This window comes from Electrophorus electricus, chromosome 13 (assembly GCF_041902795.1).
Source record: "Electrophorus electricus isolate QZ-2024a chromosome 13, ASM4190279v1, whole genome shotgun sequence".
Taxonomy (NCBI): Eukaryota; Metazoa; Chordata; class Actinopteri; order Gymnotiformes; family Gymnotidae; genus Electrophorus; species Electrophorus electricus.
Genome location: NC_137509.1, coordinates 27,181,001 through 27,208,701, shown reverse-complemented (window position 1 = coordinate 27,208,701; position 27,701 = coordinate 27,181,001). Strand labels below are relative to the sequence as shown.

At 36.0% G+C, this 27,701-nt stretch overlaps 26 pseudogenes; all 26 read right to left on the bottom strand.

Moving 5' to 3' along the window:
* Positions 1-252: 252 nt before the first annotated feature.
* Positions 253-371, bottom strand: LOC145645704 (5S ribosomal RNA; annotated as a pseudogene).
* A 1,205-nt stretch (positions 372-1,576) lies between these two features.
* On the bottom strand, positions 1,577-1,695 carry LOC145645997 (5S ribosomal RNA; annotated as a pseudogene).
* Positions 1,696-2,788: 1,093 nt separating this feature from the next.
* LOC145645703 (5S ribosomal RNA) lies at positions 2,789-2,907 on the bottom strand (annotated as a pseudogene).
* Positions 2,908-4,112: 1,205 nt separating this feature from the next.
* LOC145645702 (5S ribosomal RNA) lies at positions 4,113-4,231 on the bottom strand (annotated as a pseudogene).
* Positions 4,232-5,436: 1,205 nt separating this feature from the next.
* LOC145645995 (5S ribosomal RNA) lies at positions 5,437-5,555 on the bottom strand (annotated as a pseudogene).
* A 1,205-nt stretch (positions 5,556-6,760) lies between these two features.
* On the bottom strand, positions 6,761-6,879 carry LOC145646170 (5S ribosomal RNA; annotated as a pseudogene).
* Positions 6,880-8,413: 1,534 nt separating this feature from the next.
* On the bottom strand, positions 8,414-8,532 carry LOC145644882 (5S ribosomal RNA; annotated as a pseudogene).
* Positions 8,533-10,181: 1,649 nt separating this feature from the next.
* LOC145650372 (5S ribosomal RNA) lies at positions 10,182-10,300 on the bottom strand (annotated as a pseudogene).
* Positions 10,301-11,510: 1,210 nt separating this feature from the next.
* On the bottom strand, positions 11,511-11,629 carry LOC145650370 (5S ribosomal RNA; annotated as a pseudogene).
* A 791-nt stretch (positions 11,630-12,420) lies between these two features.
* LOC145650654 (5S ribosomal RNA) lies at positions 12,421-12,539 on the bottom strand (annotated as a pseudogene).
* A 790-nt stretch (positions 12,540-13,329) lies between these two features.
* LOC145644885 (5S ribosomal RNA) lies at positions 13,330-13,448 on the bottom strand (annotated as a pseudogene).
* Positions 13,449-13,800: 352 nt separating this feature from the next.
* Positions 13,801-13,919, bottom strand: LOC145650829 (5S ribosomal RNA; annotated as a pseudogene).
* Positions 13,920-14,492: 573 nt separating this feature from the next.
* On the bottom strand, positions 14,493-14,611 carry LOC145645075 (5S ribosomal RNA; annotated as a pseudogene).
* Positions 14,612-15,291: 680 nt separating this feature from the next.
* On the bottom strand, positions 15,292-15,410 carry LOC145643859 (5S ribosomal RNA; annotated as a pseudogene).
* Positions 15,411-15,976: 566 nt separating this feature from the next.
* LOC145644076 (5S ribosomal RNA) lies at positions 15,977-16,095 on the bottom strand (annotated as a pseudogene).
* A 573-nt stretch (positions 16,096-16,668) lies between these two features.
* LOC145644943 (5S ribosomal RNA) lies at positions 16,669-16,787 on the bottom strand (annotated as a pseudogene).
* A 680-nt stretch (positions 16,788-17,467) lies between these two features.
* LOC145643862 (5S ribosomal RNA) lies at positions 17,468-17,586 on the bottom strand (annotated as a pseudogene).
* A 791-nt stretch (positions 17,587-18,377) lies between these two features.
* Positions 18,378-18,496, bottom strand: LOC145644075 (5S ribosomal RNA; annotated as a pseudogene).
* Positions 18,497-18,848: 352 nt separating this feature from the next.
* LOC145644566 (5S ribosomal RNA) lies at positions 18,849-18,967 on the bottom strand (annotated as a pseudogene).
* Positions 18,968-20,669: 1,702 nt separating this feature from the next.
* On the bottom strand, positions 20,670-20,788 carry LOC145650238 (5S ribosomal RNA; annotated as a pseudogene).
* A 1,702-nt stretch (positions 20,789-22,490) lies between these two features.
* Positions 22,491-22,609, bottom strand: LOC145643585 (5S ribosomal RNA; annotated as a pseudogene).
* Positions 22,610-23,401: 792 nt separating this feature from the next.
* Positions 23,402-23,520, bottom strand: LOC145650267 (5S ribosomal RNA; annotated as a pseudogene).
* A 794-nt stretch (positions 23,521-24,314) lies between these two features.
* LOC145650266 (5S ribosomal RNA) lies at positions 24,315-24,433 on the bottom strand (annotated as a pseudogene).
* A 794-nt stretch (positions 24,434-25,227) lies between these two features.
* Positions 25,228-25,346, bottom strand: LOC145650264 (5S ribosomal RNA; annotated as a pseudogene).
* Positions 25,347-26,140: 794 nt separating this feature from the next.
* LOC145645596 (5S ribosomal RNA) lies at positions 26,141-26,259 on the bottom strand (annotated as a pseudogene).
* Positions 26,260-27,051: 792 nt separating this feature from the next.
* Positions 27,052-27,170, bottom strand: LOC145650263 (5S ribosomal RNA; annotated as a pseudogene).
* Positions 27,171-27,701: the final 531 nt, after the last annotated feature.

Below are 27,701 nucleotides of genomic sequence, written 5' to 3'. Positions count from 1 at the left end.
GATAGCTTGAACATAAATTAAAGGAATGCAATAAAATCTTAGAGCACCTGCTATTCCCTGGTGCAAAAAGATTTCTATTTAATCTATGCACTTCACATAGAAGCATGTCAGTTGCAGAGTAAATTAAAGTGATGCAACAAATACCTACAGCATCTGCTATTCCCAGGTGCTAACAGATAGTTTTTTTTATTAATCACTGCACTTCACATTTGAGCATGTCAGCTTGAAAATAAATTAAAGTGATGCAAGAAAAGCCTACAGCAGCTGGTATTCCTAGGTAGGGTCCCACCTCAGTACTATCCAGGTCCAAATTTGCTTAGTTTCAAAGGTCAGATGAGATTGGGCGTTCTCAAACTGGTGTGGCCGTAAGCCTTAAACACTTACTCTAATTGCCTATTCATAGCAAATATGATCAAAGACCAATCTGACAATTTTTTTTATTTAATCACTGCACTTGACATTCTAGAATGTTAGCTTGAAAGTAAATTAAAATGATGCAATAAAAGCTTACAACATCTGGGATTCAGAGGCACTAACAGACAGATTTTTTATTAATCACTGCACGTCACATTCACGCATGTCAGTTGGAGAGTAAATTAAAGTGATGCAATAAAAACTTACAGCATCTGCTATTCCCAGGTGCTAACAGATAGTTTGATTTAATGATTCACTGCACTTCCAATTTGAGCCTGATAGCCTGAACATAAATTAAAGGGATACAATAAAATCTTACAGCACCTGCTATTCCCTGGTGCAAAAAGATTTCTATTTAATCTGTGCACTTCAGATAGAAGCATGTCAGTTGCAGAGTAAATTAAAGTGATGCAACAAATACCTACAGCATCTGCTATTCCCAGGTGCTAACAGATAGTTTGATTAAATGATTCACTGCACTTCAAATTTGAGCATGATAGCTTGAACATAAATTAAAGTGATGCAACAAATACCTACAGCATCTGCTATTCCCAGTTGCTAACAGATAGTTTGACTTAATGATTCACTGCACTTCAAATTTGAGCATGATAGCTTGAACATAAATTAAAGGGATGCAATAAAATCTTACAGCACCTGCTATTCCCTGGTGCAAAAAGATTTCTATTTATTCTGTGCACTGCACATAGAAGCATGTCAGCTTGAAAGTAAAGTAAAGTGATGCAACAAATACCTACAGCATCTGCTATTCCCAGGTGCTAACAGATAGTTTTTTTTATTAATCACTGCACTTCACAATTGAGCATGTCAGCTTGAAAGTAAATTAAAGTGATGCAATAAAAACTAACAGATAGTTTGATTTAATGATTCACTGCACTTCAAATTTGAGCATGATAGCTTGAACATAAATTAAAGGAATGCAATAAAATCTTAGAGCACCTGCTATTCCCTGGTGCAAAAAGATTTCTATTTAATCTATGCACTTCACATAGAAGCATGTCAGTTGCAGAGTAAATTAAAGTGATGCAACAAATACCTACAGCATCTGCTATTCCCAGGTGCTAACAGATAGTTTTTTTTATTAATCACTGCACTTCACATTTGAGCATGTCAGCTTGAAAGTAAATTAAAGTGATGCAAGAAAAGCCTACAGCAGCTGGTATTCCTAGGTAGGGTCCCACCTCAGTACTATCCAGGTCCAAATTTGCTTAGTTTCAAAGGTCAGATGAGATTGGGCGTTCTCAAACTGGTGTAGCCGTAAGCCTTAAACACTTACTCTAATTGCCTATTCATAGCAAATATGATCAAAGACCAATCTGACAATTTTTTTTATTTAATCACTGCACTTGACATTCTAGAATGTTAGCTTGAAAGTAAATTAAAATGATGCAATAAAAGCTTACAACATCTGGGATTCAGAGGCACTAACAGACAGATTTTTTATTAATCACTGCACGTCACATTCACGCATGTCAGTTGGAGAGTAAATTAAAGTGATGCAATAAAAACTTACAGCATCTGCTATTCCCAGGTGCTAACAGATAGTTTGATTTAATGATTCACTGCACTTCCAATTTGAGCCTGATAGCCTGAACATAAATTAAAGGGATACAATAAAATCTTACAGCACCTGCTATTCCCTGGTGCAAAAAGATTTCTATTTAATCTGTGCACTTCAGATAGAAGCATGTCAGTTGCAGAGTAAATTAAAGTGATGCAACAAATACCTACAGCATCTGCTATTCCCAGTTGCTAACAGATAGTTTGACTTAATGATTCACTGCACTTCAAATTTGAGCATGATAGCTTGAACATAAATTAAAGGGATGCAATAAAATCTTACAGCACCTGCTATTCCCTGGTGCAAAAAGATTTCTATTTATTCTGTGCACTGCACATAGAAGCATGTCAGCTTGAAAGTAAATTAAAGTGATGCAACAAATACCTACAGCATCTGCTATTCCCAGGTGCTAACAGATAGTTTTTTTTATTAATCACTGCACTTCACAATTGAGCATGTCAGCTTGAAAGTAAATTAAAGTGATGCAATAAAAACTAACAGATAGTTTGATTTAATGATTCACTGCACTTCAAATTTGAGCATGATAGCTTGAACATAAATTAAAGGAATGCAATAAAATCTTAGAGCACCTGCTATTCCCTGGTGCAAAAAGATTTCTATTTAATCTATGCACTTCACATAGAAGCATGTCAGTTGCAGAGTAAATTAAAGTGATGCAACAAATACCTACAGCATTTGCTATTCCCAGGTGCTAACAGATAGTTTTTTTTATTAATCACTGCACTTCACATTTGAGCATGTCAGCTTGAAAGTAAATTAAAGTGATGCAAGAAAAGCCTACAGCAGCTGGTATTCCTAGGTAGGGTCCCACCTCAGTACTATCCAGGTCCAAATTTGCTTAGTTTCAAAGGTCAGATGAGATTGGGCGTTCTCAAACTGGTGTGGCCGTAAGCCTTAAACACTTACTCTAATTGCCTATTCATAGCAAATATGATCAAAGACCAATCTGACAATTTTTTTTATTTAATCACTGCACTTGACATTCTAGAATGTTAGCTTGAAAGTAAATTAAAATGATGCAATAAAAGCTTACAACATCTGGGATTCAGAGGCACTAACAGACAGATTTTTTATTAATCACTGCACGTCACATTCACGCATGTCAGTTGGAGAGTAAATTAAAGTGATGCAATAAAAACTTACAGCATCTGCTATTCCCAGGTGCTAACAGATAGTTTGATTTAATGATTCACTGCACTTCCAATTTGAGCCTGATAGCCTGAACATAAATTAAAGGGATACAATAAAATCTTACAGCACCTGCTATTCCCTGGTGCAAAAAGATTTCTATTTAATCTGTGCACTTCAGATAGAAGCATGTCAGTTGCAGAGTAAATTAAAGTGATGCAACAAATACCTACAGCATCTGCTATTCCCAGGTGCTAACAGATAGTTTGATTAAATGATTCACTGCACTTCAAATTTGAGCATGATAGCTTGAACATAAATTAAAGTGATGCAACAAATACCTACAGCATCTGCTATTCCCAGTTGCTAACAGATAGTTTGACTTAATGATTCACTGCACTTCAAATTTGAGCATGATAGCTTGAACATAAATTAAAGGGATGCAATAAAATCTTACAGCACCTGCTATTCCCTGGTGCAAAAAGATTTCTATTTATTCTGTGCACTGCACATAGAAGCATGTCAGCTTGAAAGTAAATTAAAGTGATGCAACAAATACCTACAGCATCTGCTATTCCCAGGTGCTAACAGATAGTTTTTTTTATTAATCACTGCACTTCACAATTGAGCATGTCAGCTTGAAAGTAAATTAAAGTGATGCAATAAAAACTAACAGATAGTTTGATTTAATGATTCACTGCACTTCAAATTTGAGCATGATAGCTTGAACATAAATTAAAGGAATGCAATAAAATCTTAGAGCACCTGCTATTCCCTGGTGCAAAAAGATTTCTATTTAATCTATGCACTTCACATAGAAGCATGTCAGTTGCAGAGTAAATTAAAGTGATGCAACAAATACCTACAGCATCTGCTATTCCCAGGTGCTAACAGATAGTTTTTTTTATTAATCACTGCACTTTACATTTGAGCATGTCAGCTTGAAAGTAAATTAAAGTGATGCAAGAAAAGCCTACAGCAGCTGGTATTCCTAGGTAGGGTCCCACCTCAGTACTATCCAGGTCCAAATTTGCTTAGTTTCAAAGGTCAGATGAGATTGGGCGTTCTCAAACTGGTGTGGCCGTAAGCCTTAAACACTTACTCTAATTGCCTATTCATAGCAAATATGATCAAAGACCAATCTGACAATTTTTTTTATTTAATCACTGCACTTGACATTCTAGAATGTTAGCTTGAAAGTAAATTAAAATAATGCAATAAAAGCTTACAACATCTGGGATTCAGAGGCACTAACAGACAGATTTTTTATTAATCACTGCACGTCACATTCACGCATGTCAGTTGGAGAGTAAATTAAAGTGATGCAATAAAAACTTACAGCATCTGCTATTCCCAGGTGCTAACAGATAGTTTGATTTAATGATTCACTGCACTTCCAATTTGAGCCTGATAGCCTGAACATAAATTAAAGGGATACAATAAAATCTTACAGCACCTGCTATTCCCTGGTGCAAAAAGATTTCTATTTAATCTGTGCACTTCAGATAGAAGCATGTCAGTTGCAGAGTAAATTAAAGTGATGCAACAAATACCTACAGCATCTGCTATTCCCAGGTGCTAACAGATAGTTTGATTAAATGATTCACTGCACTTCAAATTTGAGCATGATAGCTTGAACATAAATTAAAGTGATGCAACAAATACCTACAGCATCTGCTATTCCCAGTTGCTAACAGATAGTTTGACTTAATGATTCACTGCACTTCAAATTTGAGCATGATAGCTTGAACATAAATTAAAGGGATGCAATAAAATCTTACAGCACCTGCTATTCCCTGGTGCAAAAAGATTTCTATTTATTCTGTGCACTGCACATAGAAGCATGTCAGCTTGAAAGTAAAGTAAAGTGATGCAACAAATACCTACAGCATCTGCTATTCCCAGGTGCTAACAGATAGTTTTTTTTATTAATCACTGCACTTCACAATTGAGCATGTCAGCTTGAAAGTAAATTAAAGTGATGCAATAAAAACTAACAGATAGTTTGATTTAATGATTCACTGCACTTCAAATTTGAGCATGATAGCTTGAACATAAATTAAAGGAATGCAATAAAATCTTAGAGCACCTGCTATTCCCTGGTGCAAAAAGATTTCTATTTAATCTATGCACTTCACATAGAAGCATGTCAGTTGCAGAGTAAATTAAAGTGATGCAACAAATACCTACAGCATCTGCTATTCCCAGGTGCTAACAGATAGTTTTTTTTATTAATCACTGCACTTCACATTTGAGCATGTCAGCTTGAAAGTAAATTAAAGTGATGCAAGAAAAGCCTACAGCAGCTGGTATTCCTAGGTAGGGTCCCACCTCAGTACTATCCAGGTCCAAATTTGCTTAGTTTCAAAGGTCAGATGAGATTGGGCGTTCTCAAACTGGTGTAGCCGTAAGCCTTAAACACTTACTCTAATTGCCTATTCATAGCAAATATGATCAAAGACCAATCTGACAATTTTTTTTATTTAATCACTGCACTTGACATTCTAGAATGTTAGCTTGAAAGTAAATTAAAATGATGCAATAAAAGCTTACAACATCTGGGATTCAGAGGCACTAACAGACAGATTTTTTATTAATCACTGCACGTCACATTCACGCATGTCAGTTGGAGAGTAAATTAAAGTGATGCAATAAAAACTTACAGCATCTGCTATTCCCAGGTGCTAACAGATAGTTTGATTTAATGATTCACTGCACTTCCAATTTGAGCCTGATAGCCTGAACATAAATTAAAGGGATACAATAAAATCTTACAGCACCTGCTATTCCCTGGTGCAAAAAGATTGCTATTTAATCTGTGCACTTCAGATAGAAGCATGTCAGTTGCAGAGTAAATTAAAGTGATGCAACAAATACCTACAGCATCTGCTATTCCCAGGTGCTAACAGATAGTTTGATTTAATGATTCACTGCACTTCAAATTTGAGCATGATAGCTTTAACATAAATTAAAGTGATGCAACAAATACCTACAGCATCTGCTATTCCCAGTTGCTAACAGATAGTTTGACTTAATGATTCACTGCACTTCAAATTTGAGCATGATAGCTTGAACATAAATTAAAGGGATGCAATAAAATCTTACAGCACCTGCTATTCCCTGGTGCAAAAAGATTTCTATTTATTCTGTGCACTGCACATAGAAGCATGTCAGCTTGAAAGTAAATTAAAGTGATGCAACAAATACCTACAGCATCTGCTATTCCCAGGTGCTAACAGATAGTTTTTTTTATTAATCACTGCACTTCACAATTGAGCATGTCAGCTTGAAAGTAAATTAAAGTGATGCAATAAAAACTAACAGATAGTTTGATTTAATGATTCACTGCACTTCAAATTTGAGCATGATAGCTTGAACATAAATTAAAGGAATGCAATAAAATCTTAGAGCACCTGCTATTCCCTGGTGCAAAAAGATTTCTATTTAATCTATGCACTTCACATAGAAGCATGTCAGTTGCAGAGTAAATTAAAGTGATGCAACAAATACCTACAGCATCTGCTATTCCCAGGTGCTAACAGATAGTTTTTTTTATTAATCACTGCACTTCACATTTGAGCATGTCAGCTTGAAAGTAAATTAAAGTGATGCAAGAAAAGCCTACAGCAGCTGGTATTCCTAGGTAGGGTCCCACCTCAGTACTATCCAGGTCCAAATTTGCTTAGTTTCAAAGGTCAGATGAGATTGGGCGTTCTCAAACTAGTGTGGCCGTAAGCCTTAAACACTTACTCTAATTGCCTATTCATAGCAAATATGATCAAAGACCAATCTGACAATTTTTTTTATTTAATCACTGCACTTGACATTCTAGAATGTTAGCTTGAAAGTAAATTAAAATGATGCAATAAAAGCTTACAACATCTGGGATTCAGAGGCACTAACAGACAGATTTTTTATTAATCACTGCACTTCACATTCACTCATGTCAGTTGGAGAGTAAATTAAAGTGATGCAATAAAAACTTACAGCATCTGCTATTCCCAGGTGCTAACAGATAGTTTGATATATTGATTCACTGCACTTCAAATTTGAGCATGATAGCCTGAACATAAATTAAAGGGATGCAATAAAATCTTAAATCACCTGCTATTGCCTGGTGCAAAAAGATTTCTATTTAATCTGTGCACTTCACATAGAAGCATGTCAGTTGCAGAGTAAATTAAAGTGATGCAACAAATACCTACAGCATCTGCTATTCCCAGGAGCTAACAGATAGTTTGATTTAATGATTCACTGCACTTCAAATTTGAGCATGATAGCTTGAACATAAATTAAAGGGATGCAATAAAATCTTACAGCACCTGCTATTCCCTGGTGCAAAAAGATTTCTATTTAATCTGTGCACTTCACATAGAAGCATGTCAGCTTGAAAGTAAATTAAAGTTATGCAACAAAAACCTACAGCATCTGCTATTCCCAGGAGCTAACAGATAGTTTGATTTAATGATTCACTGCACTTCAAATTTGAGCATGATAGCTTGAATATAAATTAAAGGGATGCAATAAAATCTTACAGCACCTGCTATTCCCTGGTGCAAAAAGATTTCTATTTAATCTGTGCACTGCACATAGAAGCATGTCAGTTGCAGAGTAAATTAAAGTGATGCAACAAATACCTACAGCATCTGCTATTCCCAGGTGCTAACAGATAGTTTTTTTTATTAATCACTGCACTTCACATTTGAGCATGTCAGCTTGAAAGTAAATTAAAGTGATGCAATAAAAACTAACAGATAGTTTGATTTAATGATTCACTGCACTTCAAATTTGAGCATGATAGCCTGAACGTAAATTAAGGGGATGCAATAAAAACTTACAGCATCTGCTATTCCCAGGTGTTAACAGATAGTTTGATATAATGATTCACTGCACTTCAAATTTGAGCATGATAGCCTGAACATAAATTAAAGGGATGCAATAAAATCTTAAAGCACCTGCTATTCCCTGGTGCAAAAGGATTTCTATTTAATCTGTGCACTTCACATAGAAGCATGTCAGTTGCAGAGTAAATTAAAGCGATGCAACAAATACCTACAGCATATGCTATTCCCAGGTGCTAACAGATAGTTTTTACTATTAATCACTGCACTTCACATTTGAGCATGTCAGGTTGAAAGTAAATTAAAGTGATGCAAGAAAAGCCTACAGCAGCTGCTATTCCCAGGTGCTAACAGATATTTTTTTCTATTAATCAGTGCACTTCACATTTGAGCATGTCAGCTTGAATGTAAATTAAAGTGATGCAAGAAAAGCCTACAGCAGCTGGTATTCCTAGGTAGGGTCCCACCTCAGTACTATCCAAGTCCAAATTTGCTTAGCTTCAAAGATCAGATGAGATTGGGCGTTCTCAAACTAGTGTGGCCGTAAGCCTTAAACACTTACTCAAATTGCCTATTCATAGTAAATATGATCAAAGACCAATATGACAATTTTTTGTATTATTCACTGCACTTGATATTCTAGAATGTTAGCATGAAAGGAAAATAAAATGATGCAATAAAAGCTTAAAACATCTGGTATTCAGAGGCACTAACAGACAGATTTTTTATTAATCACTGCACTTCACATTCACGAATGTCAGTTGGAGAGTAATTTAAAGTGATGCAATAAAAACTTACAGCATCTGCTATTCCCAGGTGCTAACAGATAGTTTGATTTAATGATTCACTGCACTTCAAATTTGAGCCTGATAGCCTGAACATAAATTAAAGGGATGCAATAAAATCTTACAGCACCTGCTATTCCCTGGTGCAAAAAGATTTCTATTTAATCTGTGCACTTCAGATAGAAGCATGTCAGTTGCAGAGTAAATTAAAGTGATGCAACAAATACCTACAGCATCTGCTATTCCCAGGTGCTAACAGATAGTTTGATTTAATGATTCACTGCACTTCAAATTTGAGCATGATAGCTTGAACATAAATTAAAGTGATGCAACAAATACCTACAGCATCTGCTATTCCCAGTTGGTAACAGATAGTTTGATTTAATGATTCACTGCACTTCAAATTTGAGCATGATAGCTTGAACATAAATTAAAGGGATGCAATAAAATCTTACAGCACCTGCTATTCCCTGGTGCAAAAAGATTTCTATTTAATCTGTGCACTGCACATAGAAGCATGTCAGTTGCAGAGTAAATTAAAGTGATGCAACAAATACCTACAGCATCTGCTATTCCCAGGTGCTAACAGATAGTTTTTTTTATTAATCACTGCACTTCACATTTGAGCGTGTCAGCTTGAAAGTAAATTAAAGTGATGCAATAAAAACTAACAGATAGTTTGATTTAATGATTCACTGCACTTCAAATTTGAGCATGATAGCCTGAACATAAATTAAAGTGATGCAACAAATACCTACAGCATCTGCTATTCCCAGGTGCTAACAGATAGTTTGATTTAATGATTCACTGCACTTCAAATTTGAGCATGATAGCTTGAACATAAATTAAAGTGATGCAACAAATACCTACAGCATCTGCTATTCCCAGTTGCTAACAGATAGTTTTTTTTATTAATCACTGCACTTCAAATTTGAACATGATAGCTTGAAAGTAAATTAAAGTGATGCAAGAGAAGATTACAGCATCTCGTAGTCCAAGGTGCTAACAGATAGTTTTTTGATGAATCACTGCACTTCACATTCAGGCATGTGAGTTGGAGAGTAAATGAAAGTGATGCAAAAAAAACTTACAGCATCTGCTATTCCCAGGTGTTAACAGATAGTTTGAGTTAATTATTCACTGCACTTCAAATTTGAACATGATAGCTTGAACATAAATTAAAGGGATGCAATAAAATCTTACAGCACCTGCTATTCCCTGGTACTAAAACATTTCTATTTAATCTGTACACTTCACATACAAGCTTGTCAGTTGCAGATTAAATTAAAGTGATGCAAGAGAAGCTTACAGCATCTGCTATTCCCAGGTGCTAACAGATAGTTTTTTTTATTAATGACTGCACTTCACATTTGAGCATGTCAGCTTGAAAGTAAATTAAAGTGATGCAAGAAAAGCTTAAAGCACCTGGTATTCCTAGGTAGGGTCCTACCTCAGTACTATCCAGGCCCAAACTTGCTTAGCTTCCAAGGTCAGATGAGATTGGGCGTTCTCAAGCTGGTGTGGCGGTAAGCCTTAAACACTTACTCAAATTGCCTAATCATAGCAAATATGATCAAAGACCAATCTGACAATTTTTTTTATTAATCCCTGCACTTGACATTCTAGAATGTTATCTTGAATGTAAATTAAATGATGCAATAAAAGCTTACAACATCTGGTATACGGAGGCACTAACAGACAGTTTTTTGATGAATCACTGCACTTCACATTCAGGCATGTGAGTTGGAGAGTAAATGAAAGTGATGCAAAAAAAACTTACAGCATCTGCTATTCCCAGGTGCTAACAGATAGTTTTTTTTATTAATCACTGCACTTCACATTTGTGCATGTCAGCTTGAAAGTAAATTAAAGTGATGCAAGAGAAGATTACAGCATCTCGTAGCCCAAGGTGCTAACAGATAGTTTTTTGATGAATCACTGCACTTCACATTTGAGCGTGTCAGCTTGAAAGTAAATTAAAGTGATGCAATAAAAACTAACAGATAGTTTGATTTAATGATTCACTGCACTTCAAATTTGAGCATGATAGCCTGAACATAAATTAAAGTGATGCAACAAATACCTACAGCATCTGCTATTCCCAGGTGCTAACAGATAGTTTGATTTAATGATTCACTGCACTTCAAATTTGAGCATGATAGCTTGAACATAAATTAAAGTGATGCAACAAATACCTACAGCATCTGCTATTCCCAGTTGCTAACAGATAGTTTTTTTTATTAATCACTGCACTTCAAATTTGAACATGATAGCTTGAAAGTAAATTAAAGTGATGCAAGAGAAGATTACAGCATCTCGTAGTCCAAGGTGCTAACAGATAGTTTTTTGATGAATCACTGCACTTCACATTCAGGCATGTGAGTTGGAGAGTAAATGAAAGTGATGCAAAAAAAACTTACAGCATCTGCTATTCCCAGGTGTTAACAGATAGTTTGAGTTAATTATTCACTGCACTTCAAATTTGAACATGATAGCTTGAACATAAATTAAAGGGATGCAATAAAATCTTACAGCACCTGCTATTCCCTGGTACTAAAACATTTCTATTTAATCTGTACACTTCACATACAAGCTTGTCAGTTGCAGATTAAATTAAAGTGATGCAAGAGAAGCTTACAGCATCTGCTATTCCCAGGTGCTAACAGATAGTTTTTTTTATTAATGACTGCACTTCACATTTGAGCATGTCAGCTTGAAAGTAAATTAAAGTGATGCAAGAAAAGCTTAAAGCACCTGGTATTCCTAGGTAGGGTCCTACCTCAGTACTATCCAGGCCCAAACTTGCTTAGCTTCCAAGGTCAGATGAGATTGGGCGTTCTCAAGCTGGTGTGGCGGTAAGCCTTAAACACTTACTCAAATTGCCTAATCATAGCAAATATGATCAAAGACCAATCTGACAATTTTTTTTATTAATCCCTGCACTTGACATTCTAGAATGTTATCTTGAATGTAAATTAAATGATGCAATAAAAGCTTACAACATCTGGTATACGGAGGCACTAACAGACAGTTTTTTGATGAATCACTGCACTTCACATTCAGGCATGTGAGTTGGAGAGTAAATGAAAGTGATGCAAAAAAAACTTACAGCATCTGCTATTCCCAGGTGCTAACAGATAGTTTTTTTTATTAATCACTGCACTTCACATTTGTGCATGTCAGCTTGAAAGTAAATTAAAGTGATGCAAGAGAAGATTACAGCATCTCGTAGCCCAAGGTGCTAACAGATAGTTTTTTGATGAATCACTGCACTTCACATTCAGGCATGTGAGTTGGAGAGTAAATGAAAGTGATGCAAAAAAAACTTACAGCATCCGCTATTCCCAGGTGCTAACAGATAGTTTGAGTTAATTATTCACTGCACTTCAAATTTGAACATGATAGCTTGAACATAAATTAAAGGGATGCAATAAAATCTTACAGCACCTGCTATTCCCTGGTACTAAAACATTTCTATTTAATCTGTACACTTCACATACAAGCTTGTCAGTTGCAGATTAAATTAAAGTGATGCAACAAAAACTTACAGCATCTGCTATTCCCAGGTGCTAACAGATAGTTTTTTTTATTAATGACTGCACTTCACATTTGAGCATGTCAGCTTGAAAGTAAATTAAAGTGATGCAAGAAAAGCTTACAGCACCTGGTATTCCTAGGTAGGGTCCCACCTCAGTACTATCCATGCCCAAACATGCTTAGCTTCCAAGGTCAGATGAAATTGGGCGTTCTCAAGCTGGTGTGGCCGTAAGCCTTAAACACTTACTCAAATTTCCTAATCATAGCAAATATGATCAAAGACCAATCTGACAATTTTTTTTATTAATCCCTGCACTTGACATTCTAGAATGTTATCTTCAATGTAAATTAAATGATGCAATAAAAGCTTACAACATCTGGTATACGGAGGCACTAACAGACAGTTTTTTGATGAATCACTGCACTTCACATTCAGGCATGTGAGTTGGAGAGTAAATGAAAGTGATGCAAAAAAAACGTACAGCATCTGCTATTCCCAGGTGTTAACAGATAGTTTGAGTTAATTATTCACTGCACTTCAAATTTGATCATGATAGCTTGAACATAAATTAAAGGGATGCAATACAATCTTACAGCACCTGCTATTCCCTGGTACTAAAATATTTCTATTTAATCTGTACACTTCACATACAAGCTTGTCAGTTGCAGATTAAAGTAAAGTGATGCAACAAAAACTTACAGCATCTGCTATTCCCAGGTGCTAACAGATAGTTTTTTTAATTAATCACTGCATTTCACATCCTAGCATGTCATCTTGACAGTAAATTAAAGTGATTCAAGAGAAGCTTACAGCATCTCGTAGTCCAAGGTGCTAACAGATAGTTTTTGATGAATCACTGCACTTCACATTCAGGCATGTGAGTTGGAGAGTAAATGAAAGTGATGCAAAAAAAACTTACAGCATCTGCTATTCCCAGGTGCTAACAGATAGTTTTTTTTATTAATCACTGCACTTCACATTTGAGCATGTCAGCTTGAAAGTAAATTAAAGTGATGTAAGAAAAGCTTACAGCACCTGGTATTCCTAGGTAGGGTCCCACCTCAGTACTATCCAGACCCAAACTTGCTTAGTTTCCAAAGTCAGATGAGATTGGAAGTTCTCAAGCTGGTGTGGCTGTAAACCTTAAACACTTACTCAAATTGTCTAATCATAGCAAATATGATCAAAGACCAATCTGAACAATTTTTTTATTAATCCCTGCAGTTGACATTCTAGAATGTTATCTTGAAAGTAAATTAAATGATGCAATAAAAGCTTACAACATCTGGTATACGGAGGCACTAACAGACAGTTTTTTGATGAATCACTGCACTTCACATTCAGGCATGTGAGTTGGAGAGTAAATGAAAGTGATGCAAAAAAAACTTACAGCATCGGCTATTCCCAGGTGCTAACAGATAGTTTTTTTTATTAATCACTGCACTTCACATTTGAGCATGTCAGCTTGAAAGTAAATTAAAGTGATGCAAGAAAAACTTACAGCACCTGGTATTCCTAGGTAGGGTCCCACCTCAGTACTATCCAGGCCCAAACTTGCTTAGCTTCCAAGGTCAGATGAGGTTGGGCGTTCTCAAGCTGGTGTGGCGGTAAGCCTTAAACACTTACTTAAATTGCCTAATCATAGCAAATATGATCAAAGACCAATCTGACAATTTTTTTTATTAATCCCTGCACTTGACATTCTAGAATGTTATGTTGAATGTAAATTAAATGATGCAATAAAAGCTTACAACATCTGGTATACGGAGGCACTAACAGACAGTTTTTTGATGAATCACTGCACTTCACATTCAGGCATGTGAGTTGGAGAGTAAATGAAAGTGATGCAAAAAAAACTTACAGCATCTGCTATTCCCAGGTGCTAACAGATAGTTTTTTTCATTAATCACTGCAATTCACATTTGTGCATGTCATCTTGAAAGTAAATTAAAGTGATGCAAGAGAAGCTTACAGCATTTCGTAGTCCAAGGTGCTAACAGATAGATTTTTGAGGAATCACTGCACTTCACATTCAAGCATGTGAGTTGGAGAGTGAATGAAAGTGATGCAAAAAAAACTTATAGCATCTGCTATTCCCAGGTGCTAACAGATAGTTTTTTTTATTAATCACTGCACTTCACATTTGAGCATGTCAGCTTGAAAGTAAATTAAAGTGATGCAAGAAAAGCTTACAGCACCTGGTATTCCTAGGTAGGGTCCCACCTCAGTACTATCCATGCCCAAATTTGTTTAGCTTCCAAGGTCAGATGACATTGGGCGTTCTCAAGCTGGTGTGGCCGTAAGCCTTAAACGCTTACTCAAATTGCCTAATCATAGCAAATATGATCAAAGACCAATCTGACAATTTTTTTTATTAATCCCTGCACTTGACATTCTAGAATGTTATCTTGAAAGTAAATTAAATGATGCAATAAAATCTTACAACATCTGGTATACGGAGGCACTAACAGACAGTTTTTTTATTAATCACTGCACTTCACATTCAAGCATGTGAGTTGGAGAGTAAATGAAAGTGATGCAATAAAAACGTACAGCATCTGCTATTCCCAGGTGCTAACAGATAGTTTGATTTAATTATTCACTGCACTTCAAATTTGAACATGATAGCTTGAACATAAATTAAAGGGATGCAATAAAATCTTACAGCACCTGCTGTTCCCTATTACTAAAATATTTCTATTTAATCTGTACACTTCACATACAAGCATGTCAGTTGCAGATTAAATTAAAGTGATGCAACAAAAATTTACAGCATCTGCTATTCCCAGGTGCTAACAGATAGTTTTTTTAATTAATCACTGCACTTCACATCCTAGCATGTCATCTTGAAAGTAAATTAAAGTGATGCAAGAGAAGCTTACAGCATCTCGTAGTCCAAGGTGCTAACAGATAGTTTTTTGATGAATCACTGCACTTCACATTTGAGCATGTCAGCTTGAAAGTATATTAAAGTGATGCAAGAAAAGCTTATAGCACCTGGTATTCCCAGGTAGGGTTTCACCTCAGTACTATCCAGGCCCAAACTTGCTTAGCTTCCAAGGTCAGATGAGATTGGGCGTTCTCAAGCTGGTGTGGTCGTAAGCCTTAAACACTTACTCAAATTGCCTAATCATAGCAAATATGATCAAAGACCAATCTGACATTTTTTTTTATTAATCCCTGCACTTGACATTCTAGAATGTTATCTTGAATGTAAATTAAATGATGCAATAAAAGCTTACAACATCTGGTATACGGAGGCACTAACAGACAGTTTTTTGATGAATCACTGCACTTCACATTCAGGCATGTGAGTTGGAGAGTAAATGAAAGTGATGCAAAAAAACCTTACAGCATCTGCTATTCCCAGGTGCTAACAGATAGTTTTTTTTTATTAATCACTGCACTTCACATTTGTGCATGTCAGCTTGAAAGTAAATTAAAGTGATGCAAGAGAAGATTACAGCATCTCGTAGTCCAAGGTGCTAACAGATAGTTTTTTGATGAATCACTGCACTTCACATTCAGGCATGTGATTTGGAGAGTAAATGAAAGTGATGCAAAAAAAACTTACAGCATCGGCTATTCCCAGGTGCTAACAGATAGTTTTTTTTATTAATCACTGCACTTCACATTTGAGCATGTCAGCAAATTAAAGTGATGCAAGAAAAGCTTACAGCACCTGGTATTCCTAGGTAGGGTCCCACCTCAGTACTATCCAGGCCCAAACTTGCTTAGTTTCCAAAGTCAGATGAGATTGGAAGTTCTCAAGCTGGTGTGGCTGTAAACCTTAAACACTTACTCAAATTGTCTAATCATAGCAAATATGATCAAAGACCAATCTGAACAATTTTTTTATTAATCCCTGCAGTTGACATTCTAGAATGTTATCTTGAAAGTAAATTAAATGATGCAATAAAAGCTTACAACATCTGGTATACGGAGGCACTAACAGACAGTTTTTTGAAGAATCACTGCACTTCACATTCAGGCATGTGAGTTGGAGAGTAAATGAAAGTGATGCAAAAAAAACTTACAGCATCTGCTATTCCCAGGTGCTAACAGATAGTTTTTTTCATTAATCACTGCAATTCACATTTGTGCATGTCATCTTGAAAGTAAATTAAAGTGATGCAAGAGAAGATTACAGCATCTCGTAGTCCAAGGTGCTAACAGATAGTTTTTTGATGAATCACTGCACTTCACATTCAGGCATGTGAGTTGGAGAGTAAATGAAAGTGATGCAAAAAAAACTTACAGCATCTGCTATTCCCAGGTGCTAAAAGATAGTTTTTTTTATTAATCACTGCACTTCACATTTGAGCATGTCAGCTTGAAAGTAAATTAAAGTGATGCAAGAAAATCTTACAGCACCTGGTATTCCTAGGTAGGGTCCCACCTCAGTACTATCCAGGCCCAAACTTGCTTAGTTTCCAAAGTCAGATGAGATTGGAAGTTCTCAAGCTGGTGTGGCTGTAAACCTTAAACACTTACTCAAATTGCCTAATCATAGCAAATATGATCAAAGACCAATCTGACATTTTTTTTTATTAATCCCTGCACTTGACATTCTAGAATGTTATCTTGAATGTAAATTAAATGATGCAATAAAAGCTTACAACATCTGGTATACGGAGGCACTAACAGACAGTTTTTTGATGAATCACTGCACTTCACATTCAGGCATGTGAGTTGGAGAGTAAATGAAAGTGATGCAAAAAAAAATTACAGCATCTGCTATTCCCAGGTGCTAACAGATAGTTTGATTTAATTATGCACTGCACTTCAAATTTGAACATGATAGCTTGAACATAAATTAAAGGGATGCAATAAAATCTTACAGCACCTGCTATTCCCTGGTACTAAAAGATTTCTATTTAATCTGTACACTTCACATACAAGCATGTCAGTTGCAGATTAAATTAAAGTGATGCAACAAAAACTTACAGAATCTGCTATTCCCAGGTGTTAACAGATAGTTTTTTTAATTAATCACTGCACTTCACATCCTAGCATATCATCTTGAAAGTAAATTAAAGTGATGCAAGAGAAGCTTACAGCATCTCGTAGTCCAAGGTGCTAACAGATAGTTTTTTGATGAATCACTGCACTTCACATTTGAGCATGTCAGCTTGAAAGTATATTAAAGTGATGCAAGAAAAGCTTATAGCACCTGGTATTCCCAGGTAGGGTTTCACCTCAGTACTATCCAGGCCCAAACTTGCTTAGCTTCCAAGGTCAGATGAGATTGGGCGTTCTCAAGCTGGTGTGGCCGTACGCCTTAAGCACTTACTCAAATTGCCTAATCATAGCAAATATGATCAAAGACCAATCTGACAATTTTTTTAATTAATCCCTGCACTTGACATTCTAGAATGTTATCTTGAAAGTAAATTAAATGATGCAATAAAAGCTTACAACATCTGTTATACGGAGGCACTAACAGACAGTTTTTTTATTAATCACTGCACTTCACATTCAAGCATGTCAGTTGGAGAGTAAATTAAAGTGATGCAATAAAAACTTACAGCATCTGCTATTCCCAGGTGCTAACAGATAGTTTGATTTAATTATTCACTGCACTTCAAATTTGAACATGATAGCTTGAACATAAATTAAAGGGATGCAATAAAATCTTACAGCACCTGCTATTCCCTGGTACTAAAAGATTTCTATTTAATCTGTACACTTCACATACAAGCATGTCAGTTGCAGATTAAATTAAAGTGATGCAACAAAAACTTACAGAATCTGCTATTCCCAGGTGTTAACAGATAGTTTTTTTAATTAATCACTGCACTTCACATCCTAGCATATCATCTTGAAAGTAAATTAAAGTGATGCAAGAGAAGCTTACAGCATCTCGTAGTCCAAGGTGCTAACAGATAGTTTTTTGATTAATCACTGCACTTCACATTCAGGCATGTGAGTTGGAGAGTAAATGAAAGTGATGCAAAAAAAACTTACAGCATCTGCTATTCCCAGGTGCTAACAGATAGTTTTTTTTATTAATCACTGCACTTCACATTTGAGCATGTCAGCTTGAAAGTAAATTAAAGTGATGCAAGAAAAGCTTACAGCACCTGGTATTCCTAGGTAGGGTCCCACCTCAGTACTATCCAGGCCCAAACTTGCTTAGTTTCCAAAGTCAGATGAGATTGGAAGTTCTCAAGCTGGTGTGGCTGTAAACCTTAAACACTTACTCAAATTGTCTAATCATAGCAAATATGATCAAAGACCAATCTGAACAATTTTTTTATTAATCCCTGCAGTTGACATTCTAGAATGTTATCTTGAAAGTAAATTAAATGATGCAATAAAAGCTTACAACATCTGGTATACGGAGGCACTAACAGACAGTTTTTTGAAGAATCACTGCACTTCACATTCAGGCATGTGAGTTGGAGAGTAAATGAAAGTGATGCAAAAAAAACTTACAGCATCGGCTATTCCCAGGTGCTAACAGATAGTTTTTTTTATTAATCACTGCACTTCACATTTGAGCATGTCAGCTTGAAAGTAAATTAAAGTGATGCAAGAAAAACTTACAGCACCTGGTATTTCTAGGTAGGGTCCCACCTCAGTACTATCCAGGCCCAAACTTGCTTAGCTTCCAAGGTCAGATGAGGTTGGGCGTTCTCAAGCTGGTGTGGCGGTAAGCCTTAAACACTTACTTAAATTGCCTAATCATAGCAAATATGATCAAAGACCAATCTGACAATTTTTTTTATTAATCCCTGCACTTGACATTCTAGAATGTTATCTTGAATGTAAATTAAATGATGCAATAAAAGCTTACAACATCTGGTATACGGAGGCACTAACAGACAGTTTTTTGATGAATCACTGCACTTCACATTCAGGCATGTGAGTTGGAGAGTAAATGAAAGTGATGCAAAAAAAAATTACAGCATCTGCTATTCCCAGGTGCTAACAGATAGTTTGAGTTAATTATTCATTGCACTTCAAATTTGAACATGATAGCTTGAACATAAATTAAAGGGATGCAATACAATCTTACAGCACCTGCTATTCCCTGGTACATAAATATTTCTATTGAATCTGTACACTTCACATACAAGCTTGTCAGTTGCAGATTAAAGTAAAGTGATGCAACAAAAACTTACAGCATCTGCTATTCCCAGGTGCTAACAGATAGTTTTTTTAATTAATCACTGCACTTCACACCCTAGCATGTCATCTTGAAAGTAAATTAAAGTGATGCAAGAGAAGATTACAGCATTTCGTAGTCCAAGGTGCTAACAGATAGATTTTTGAGGAATCACTGCACTTCACATTCAAGCATGTGAGTTGGAGAGTGAATGAAAGTGATGCAAAAAAAACTTATAGCATCTGCTATTCCCAGGTGCTAACAGATAGTTTTTTTTATTAATCACTGCACTTCACATTTGAGCATGTCAGCTTGAAAGTAAATTAAAGTGATACAAGAAAATCTTACAGCACCTGGTATTCCTTGGTAGGGTTCCACGTCAGTACTATACAGGCCCAAACTTGCTTAGCTTCCATGGTCAGATGAGATTGGACATTCTCAAGCTGGTGTGGCCGTACGCCTTACGCACTTACTCAAATTGCCTAATCATAGCAAATATGATCAAAGACCAATCTGACAATGTTTTTAATTAATCCCTGCACTTGACATTCTAGAATGTTATCTTGAAAGTAAATTAAATGATGCAATAAAAGCTTACAACATCTGTTATACGGAGGCACTAACAGACAGTTTTTTTATTAATCACTGCACTTCACATTCAAGCATGTCAGTTGGAGAGTAAATTAAATTGATGCAATAAAAACTTACAGCATCTGCTATTCCCAGGTGCTAACAGATAGTTTGATTTAATTATTCACTGCACTTCAAATTTGAACATGATAGCTTGAACATAAATTAAAGGGATGCAATAAAATCTTACAGCACCTGCTATTCCCTGGTACTAAAAGATTTCTATTGAATCTGTACACTTCACATACAAGCATGTCAGTTGCAGATTAAATTAAAGTGATGCAACAAAAACTTACAGCATCTGCTATTCCCAGGTGCTAACAGATAGTTTTTTTAATTAATCACTGCACTTCACATCCTAGCATGTCATCTTGAAAGTAAATTAAAGTGATGCAAGAGAAGCTTACAGCATCTCGTAGTCCAAGGTGCTAACAGATAGTTTTTTGATGAATCACTGCACTTCACATTCAGGCATGTGAGTTAGAGAGTAAATGAAAGTGATGCAAAAAAAAACTTGCAGCATCTGCTATTTCCAGGTGCTAACAGATAGTTTTTTTTATTAATCACTGCACTTCACATTTGAGCATGTCAGCTTGAAAGTAAATTAAAGTGATGCAAGAAAAGCTTACAGCACCTGGTATTCCTAGGTAGGGTCCCACCTCAGTACTATCCAGGCCCAAACTTGCTCAGCTTCCAAGGTCAGATGAGATTGGGCATTCTCAAGATGGTGTGGCCGTAAGCCTTAAACACTTACTCAAATTGCCTAATCATAGCAAATATGATCAAAGACCAATCTGACATTTTTTTTTATTAATCCCTGCACTTGACATTCTAGAATGTTATCTTGAATGTAAATTAAATGATGCAATAAAAGCTTACAACATCTGGTATACGGAGGCACTAACAGACAGTTTTTTGATGAATCACTGCACTTCACATTCAGGCATGTGAGTTGGAGAGTAAATGAAAGTGATGCAAAAAAAAATTACAGCATCTGCTATTCCCAGGTGCTAACAGATAGTTTGAGTTAATTATTCACTGCACTTCAAATTTGAACATGATAGCTTGAACATAAATTAAAGGGATGCAATACAATCTTACAGCACCTGCTATTCCCTGGTACATAAATATTTCTATTTAATCTGTACACTTCACATACAAGCTTGTCAGTTGCAGATTAAAGTAAAGTGATGCAACAAAAACTTACAGCATCTGCTATTCCCAGGTGCTAACAGATAGTTTTTTTAATTAATCACTGCACTTCACATCCTAGCATGTCATCTTCAAAGTAAATTAAAGTGATGCAAGAGAAGCTTACAGCATCTCGTAGTCCAAGGTGCTAACAGATAGTTTTTTGATGAATCACTGCACTTCACATTCAGGCATGTGAGTTAGAGAGTAAATGAAAGTGATGCAAAAAAAAACTTGCAGCATCTGCTATTTCCAGGTGCTAACAGATAGTTTTTTTTTTTATTAATGCACTTCACATTTGAGCATGTCAGCTTGAAAGTAAATTAAAGTGATGCAAGAAAAGCTTACAGCACCTGGTATTCCTTGGTAGGGTTCCACGTCAGTACTATACAGGCCCAAACTTGCTTAGCTTCCATGGTCAGATGAGATTGGACATTCTCAAGCTGGTGTGGCCGTACGCCTTACGCACTTACTCAAATTGCCTAATCATAGCAAATATGATCAAAGACCAATCTGACAATGTTTTTAATTAATCCCTGCACTTGACATTCTAGAATGTTATCTTGAAAGTAAATTAAATGATGCAATAAAAGCTTACAACATCTGTTATACGGAGGCACTAACAGACAGTTTTTTTATTAATCACTGCACTTCACATTCAAGCATGTCAGTTGGAGAGTAAATTAAATTGATGCAATAAAAACTTACAGCATCTGCTATTCCCAGGTGCTAACAGATAGTTTGATTTAATTATTCACTGCACTTCAAATTTGAACATGATAGCTTGAACATAAATTAAAGGGATGCAATAAAATCTTACAGCACCTGCTATTCCCTGGTACTAAAAGATTTCTATTGAATCTGTACACTTCACATACAAGCATGTCAGTTGCAGATTAAATTAAAGTGATGCAACAAAAACTTACAGCATCTGCTATTCCCAGGTGCTAACAGATAGTTTTTTTAATTAATCACTGCACTTCACATCCTAGCATGTCATCTTGAAAGTAAATTAAAGTGATGCAAGAGAAGCTTACAGCATCTCGTAGTCCAAGGTGCTAACAGATAGTTTTTTGATGAATCACTGCACTTCACATTCAGGCATGTGAGTTAGAGAGTAAATGAAAGTGATGCAAAAAAAAACTTGCAGCATCTGCTATTTCCAGGTGCTAACAGATAGTTTTTTTTATTAATCACTGCACTTCACATTTGAGAATGTCAGCTTGAAAGTAAATTAAAGTGATGCAAGAAAAGCTTACAGCACATGGTATTCCTAGGTAGGGTTCCACCTCAGTACTATCCAGGCCCAAACTTGCTTAGCTTCCAAGGTCAGATGAGATTGGGCGTTCTCAAGCTGGTGTGGCCGTACGCCTTACGCACTTACTCAAATTGCCTAATCATAGCAAATATGATCAAAGACCAATCTGACAATGTTTTTAATTAATCCCTGCACTTGACATTCTAGAATGTTATCTTGAAAGTAAATTAAATGATGCAATAAAAGCTTACAACATCTGTTATACGGAGGCACTAACAGACAGTTTTTTTATTAATCACTGCACTTCACATTCAAGCATGTCAGTTGGAGAGTAAATTAAAGTGATGCAATAAAAACTTACAGCATCTGCTATTCCCAGGTGCTAACAGATAGTTTGATTTAATTATTCACTGCACTTCAAATTTGAACATGATAGCTTGAACATAAATTAAAGGGATGCAATAAAATCTTACAGCACCTGCTATTCCCTGGTACTAAAAGATTTCTATTGAATCTGTACACTTCACATACAAGCATGTCAGTTGCAGATTAAATTAAAGTGATGCAACAAAAACTTACAGCATCTGCTATTCCCAGGTGCTAACAGATAGTTTTTTTAATTAATCACTGCACTTCACATCCTAGCATGTCATCTTGAAAGTAAATTAAAGTGATGCAAGAGAAGCTTACAGCATCTCGTAGTCCAAGGTGCTAACAGATAGTTTTTTGATGAATCACTGCACTTCACATTCAGGCATGTGAGTTAGAGAGTAAATGAAAGTGATGCAAAAAAAAACTTGCAGCATCTGCTATTTCCGGGTGCTAACAGATAGTTTTTTTTATTAATCACTGCACTTCACATTTGAGCATGTCAGCTTGAAAGTAAATTAAAGTGATGCAAGAAAAGCTTACAGCACCTGGTATTCCTTGGTAGGGTTCCACCTCAGTACTATCCAGGCCCAAACTTGCTTAGCTTCCAAGGTCAGATGAGATTGGGCGTTCTCAAGCTGGTGTGGCCGTACGCCTTACGCACTTACTCAAATTGCCTAATCATAGCAAATATGATCAAAGACCAATCTGACAATGTTTTTAATTAATCCCTGCACTTGACATTCTAGAATGTTATCTTGAAAGTAAATTAAATGATGCAATAAAAGCTTACAACATCTGTTATACGGAGGCACTAACAGACAGTTTTTTTATTAATCACTGCACTTCACATTCAAGCATGTCAGTTGGAGAGTAAATTAAAGTGATGCAATAAAAACTTACAGCATCTGCTATTCCCAGGTGCTAACAGATAGTTTGATTTAATTATTCACTGCACTTCAAATTTGAACATGATAGCTTGAACATAAATTAAAGGGATGCAATAAAATCTTACAGCACCTGCTATTCCCTGGTACTAAAAGATTTCTATTGAATCTGTACACTTCACATACAAGCATGTCAGTTGCAGATTAAATTAAAGTGATGCAACAAAAACTTACAGCATCTGCTATTCCCAGGTGCTAACAGATAGATTTTTTTAATTAATCACTGCACTTCACGTCCTAGCATGTCATCTTCAAAGTAAATTAAAGTGATGCAAGAGAAGCTTACAGCATCTCGTAGTCCAAGTTGCTAACTGATAGTTTTTTGATGAATCACTGCACTTCACATTCAGGCATGTGAGTTAGAGAGTAAATGAAAGTGATGCAAAAAAAAACTTGCAGCATCTGCTATTTCCAGGTGCTAACAGATAGTTTTTTTTTATTAATCACTGCACTTCACATTTGAGCATGTCAGCTTGAATGTAAATTAAAGTGATGCAAGAAAAGCTTACAGCACCTGGTATTCCTTGGTAGGGTTCCACCTCAGTACTATCCAGGCCCAAACTTGCTTAGCTTCCAAGGTCAGATGAGATTGGGCGTTCTCAAGCTGGTGTGGCCGTACGCCTTACGCACTTTCTCAAATTGCCTAATCATAGCAAATATGATCAAAGACCAATCTGACAATGTTTTTAATTAATCCCTGCACTTGACATTCTAGAATGTTATCTTGAAAGTAAATTAAATGATGCAATAAAAGCTTACAACATCTGTTATACGGAGGCACTAACAGACAGTTTTTTTATTAATCACTGCACTTCACATTCAAGCATGTCAGTTGGAGAGTAAATTAAAGTGATGCAATAAAAACTTACAGCATCTGCTATTCCCAGGTGCTAACAGATAGTTTGATTTAATTATTCACTGCACTTCAAATTTGAACATGATAGCTTGAACATAAATTAAAGGGATGCAATAAAATCTTACAGCACCTGCTATTCCCTGGTACTAAAAGATTTCTATTGAATCTGTACACTTCACATACAAGCATGTCAGTTGCAGATTAAATTAAAGTGATGCAACAAAAACTTACAGCATCTGCTATTCCCAGGTGCTAACAGATAGATTTTTTTAATTAATCACTGCACTTCACATCCTAGCATGTCATCTTCAAAGTAAATTAAAGTGATGCAAGAGAAGCTTACAGCATCTCGTAGTCCAAGTTGCTAACTGATAGTTTTTTGATGAATCACTGCACTTCACATTCAGGCATGTGAGTTAGAGAGTAAATGAAAGTGATGCAAAAAAAAACTTGCAGCATCTGCTATTTCCAGGTGCTAACAGATAGTTTTTTTTTATTAATCACTGCACTTCACATTTGAGCATGTCAGCTTGAAAGTAAATTAAAGTGATGCAAGAAAAGCTTACAGCACCTGGTATTCCTTGGTAGGGTTCCACCTCAGTACTATCCAGGCCCAAACTTGCTTAGCTTCCAAGGTCAGATGAGATTGGGCGTTCTCAAGCTGGTGTGGCCGTACGCCTTACGCACTTACTCAAATTGCCTAATCATAGCAAATATGATCAAAGACCAATCTGACAATGTTTTTAATTAATCCCTGCACTTGACATTCTAGAATGTTATCTTGAAAGTAAATTAAATGATGCAATAAAAGCTTACAACATCTGTTATACGGAGGCACTAACAGACAGTTTTTTTATTAATCACTGCACTTCACATTCAAGCATGTCAGTTGGAGAGTAAATTAAAGTGATGCAATAAAAACTTACAGCATCTGCTATTCCCAGGTGCTAACAGATAGTTTGATTTAATTATTCACTGCACTTCAAATTTGAACATGATAGCTTGAACATAAATTAAAGGGATGCAATAAAATCTTACAGCACCTGCTATTCCCTGGTACTAAAATATTTCTATTGAATCTGTACACTTCACATACAAGCATGTCAGTTGCAGATTAAATTAAAGTGATGCAACAAAAACTTACAGCATCTGCTATTCCCAGGTGCTAACAGATAGATTTTTTTAATTAATCACTGCACTTCACGTCCTAGCATGTCATCTTCAAAGTAAATTAAAGTGATGCAAGAGAAGCTTACAGCATCTCGTAGTCCAAGTTGCTAACTGATAGTTTTTTGATGAATCACTGCACTTCACATTCAGGCATGTGAGTTAGAGAGTAAATGAAAGTGATGCAAAAAAAAACTTGCAGCATCTGCTATTTCCAGGTGCTAACAGATAGTTTTTTTTTATTAATCACTGCACTTCACATTTGAGCATGTCAGCTTGAAAGTAAATTAAAGTGATGCAAGAAAAGCTTACAGCACCTGGTATTCCTTGGTAGGGTTCCACCTCAGTACTATCCAGGCCCAAACTTGCTTAGCTTCCATGGTCAGATGAGATTGGACATTCTCAAGCTGGTGTGGCCGTACGCCTTACGCACTTACTCAAATTGCCTAATCATAGCAAATATGATCAAAGACCAATCTGACAATGTTTTTAATTAATCCCTGCACTTGACATTCTAGAATGTTATCTTGAAAGTAAATTAAATGATGCAATAAAAGCTTACAACATCTGTTATACGGAGGCACTAACAGACAGTTTTTTTATTAATCACTGCACTTCACATTCAAGCATGTCAGTTGGAGAGTAAATTAAAGTGATGCAATAAAAACTTACAGCATCTGCTATTCCCAGGTGCTAACAGATAGTTTGATTTAATTATTCACTGCACTTCAAATTTGAACATGATAGCTTGAACATAAATTAAAGGGATGCAATAAAATCTTACAGCACCTGCTATTCCCTGGTACTAAAAGATTTCTATTGAATCTGTACACTTCACATACAAGCATGTCAGTTGCAGATTAAATTAAAGTGATGCAACAAAAACTTACAGCATCTGCTATTCCCAGGTGCTAACAGATAGTTTTTTTAATTAATCACTGCACTTCACATCCTAGCATGTCATCTTGAAAGTAAATTAAAGTGATGCAAGAGAAGCTTACAGCATCTCGTAGTCCAAGGTGCTAATAGATAGTTTTTTGATGAATCACTGCACTTCACATTCAGGCATGTGAGTTAGAGAGTAAATGAAAGTGATGCAAAAAAAAACTTGCAGCATCTGCTATTTCCAGGTGCTAACAGATAGTTTTTTTTATTAATCACTGCACTTCACATTTGAGCATGTCAGCTTGAAAGTAAATTAAAGTGATGCAAGAAAAGCTTACAGCACCTGGTATTCCTTGGTAGGGTTCCACCTCAGTACTATCCAGGCCCAAACTTGCTTAGCTTCCAAGGTCAGATGAGATTGGGCGTTCTCAAGCTGGTGTGGCCGTACGCCTTACGCACTTACTCAAATTGCCTAATCATAGCAAATATGATCAAAGACCAATCTGACAATTTTTTTAATTAATCCCTGCACTTGACATTCTAGAATGTTATCTTGAAAGTAAATTAAATGATGCAATAAAAGCTTACAACATCTGTTATACGGAGGCACTAACAGACAGTTTTTTTATTAATCACTGCACTTCACATTCAAGCATGTCAGTTGGAGAGTAAATTAAAGTGATGCAATAAAAACTTACAGCATCTGCTATTCCCAGGTGCTAACAGATAGTTTGATTTAATTATTCACTGCACTTCAAATTTGAACATGATAGCTTGAACATAAATTAAAGGGATGCAATAAAATCTTACAGCACCTGCTATTCCCTGGTACTAAAAGATTTCTATTTAATCTGTACACTTTACATACAAGCATGTCAGTTGCAGATTAAATTAAAGTGATGCAACAAAAACTTACAGCATCTGCTATTCCCAGGTGCTAACAGATAGATTTTTTTAATTAATCACTGCACTTCACGTCCT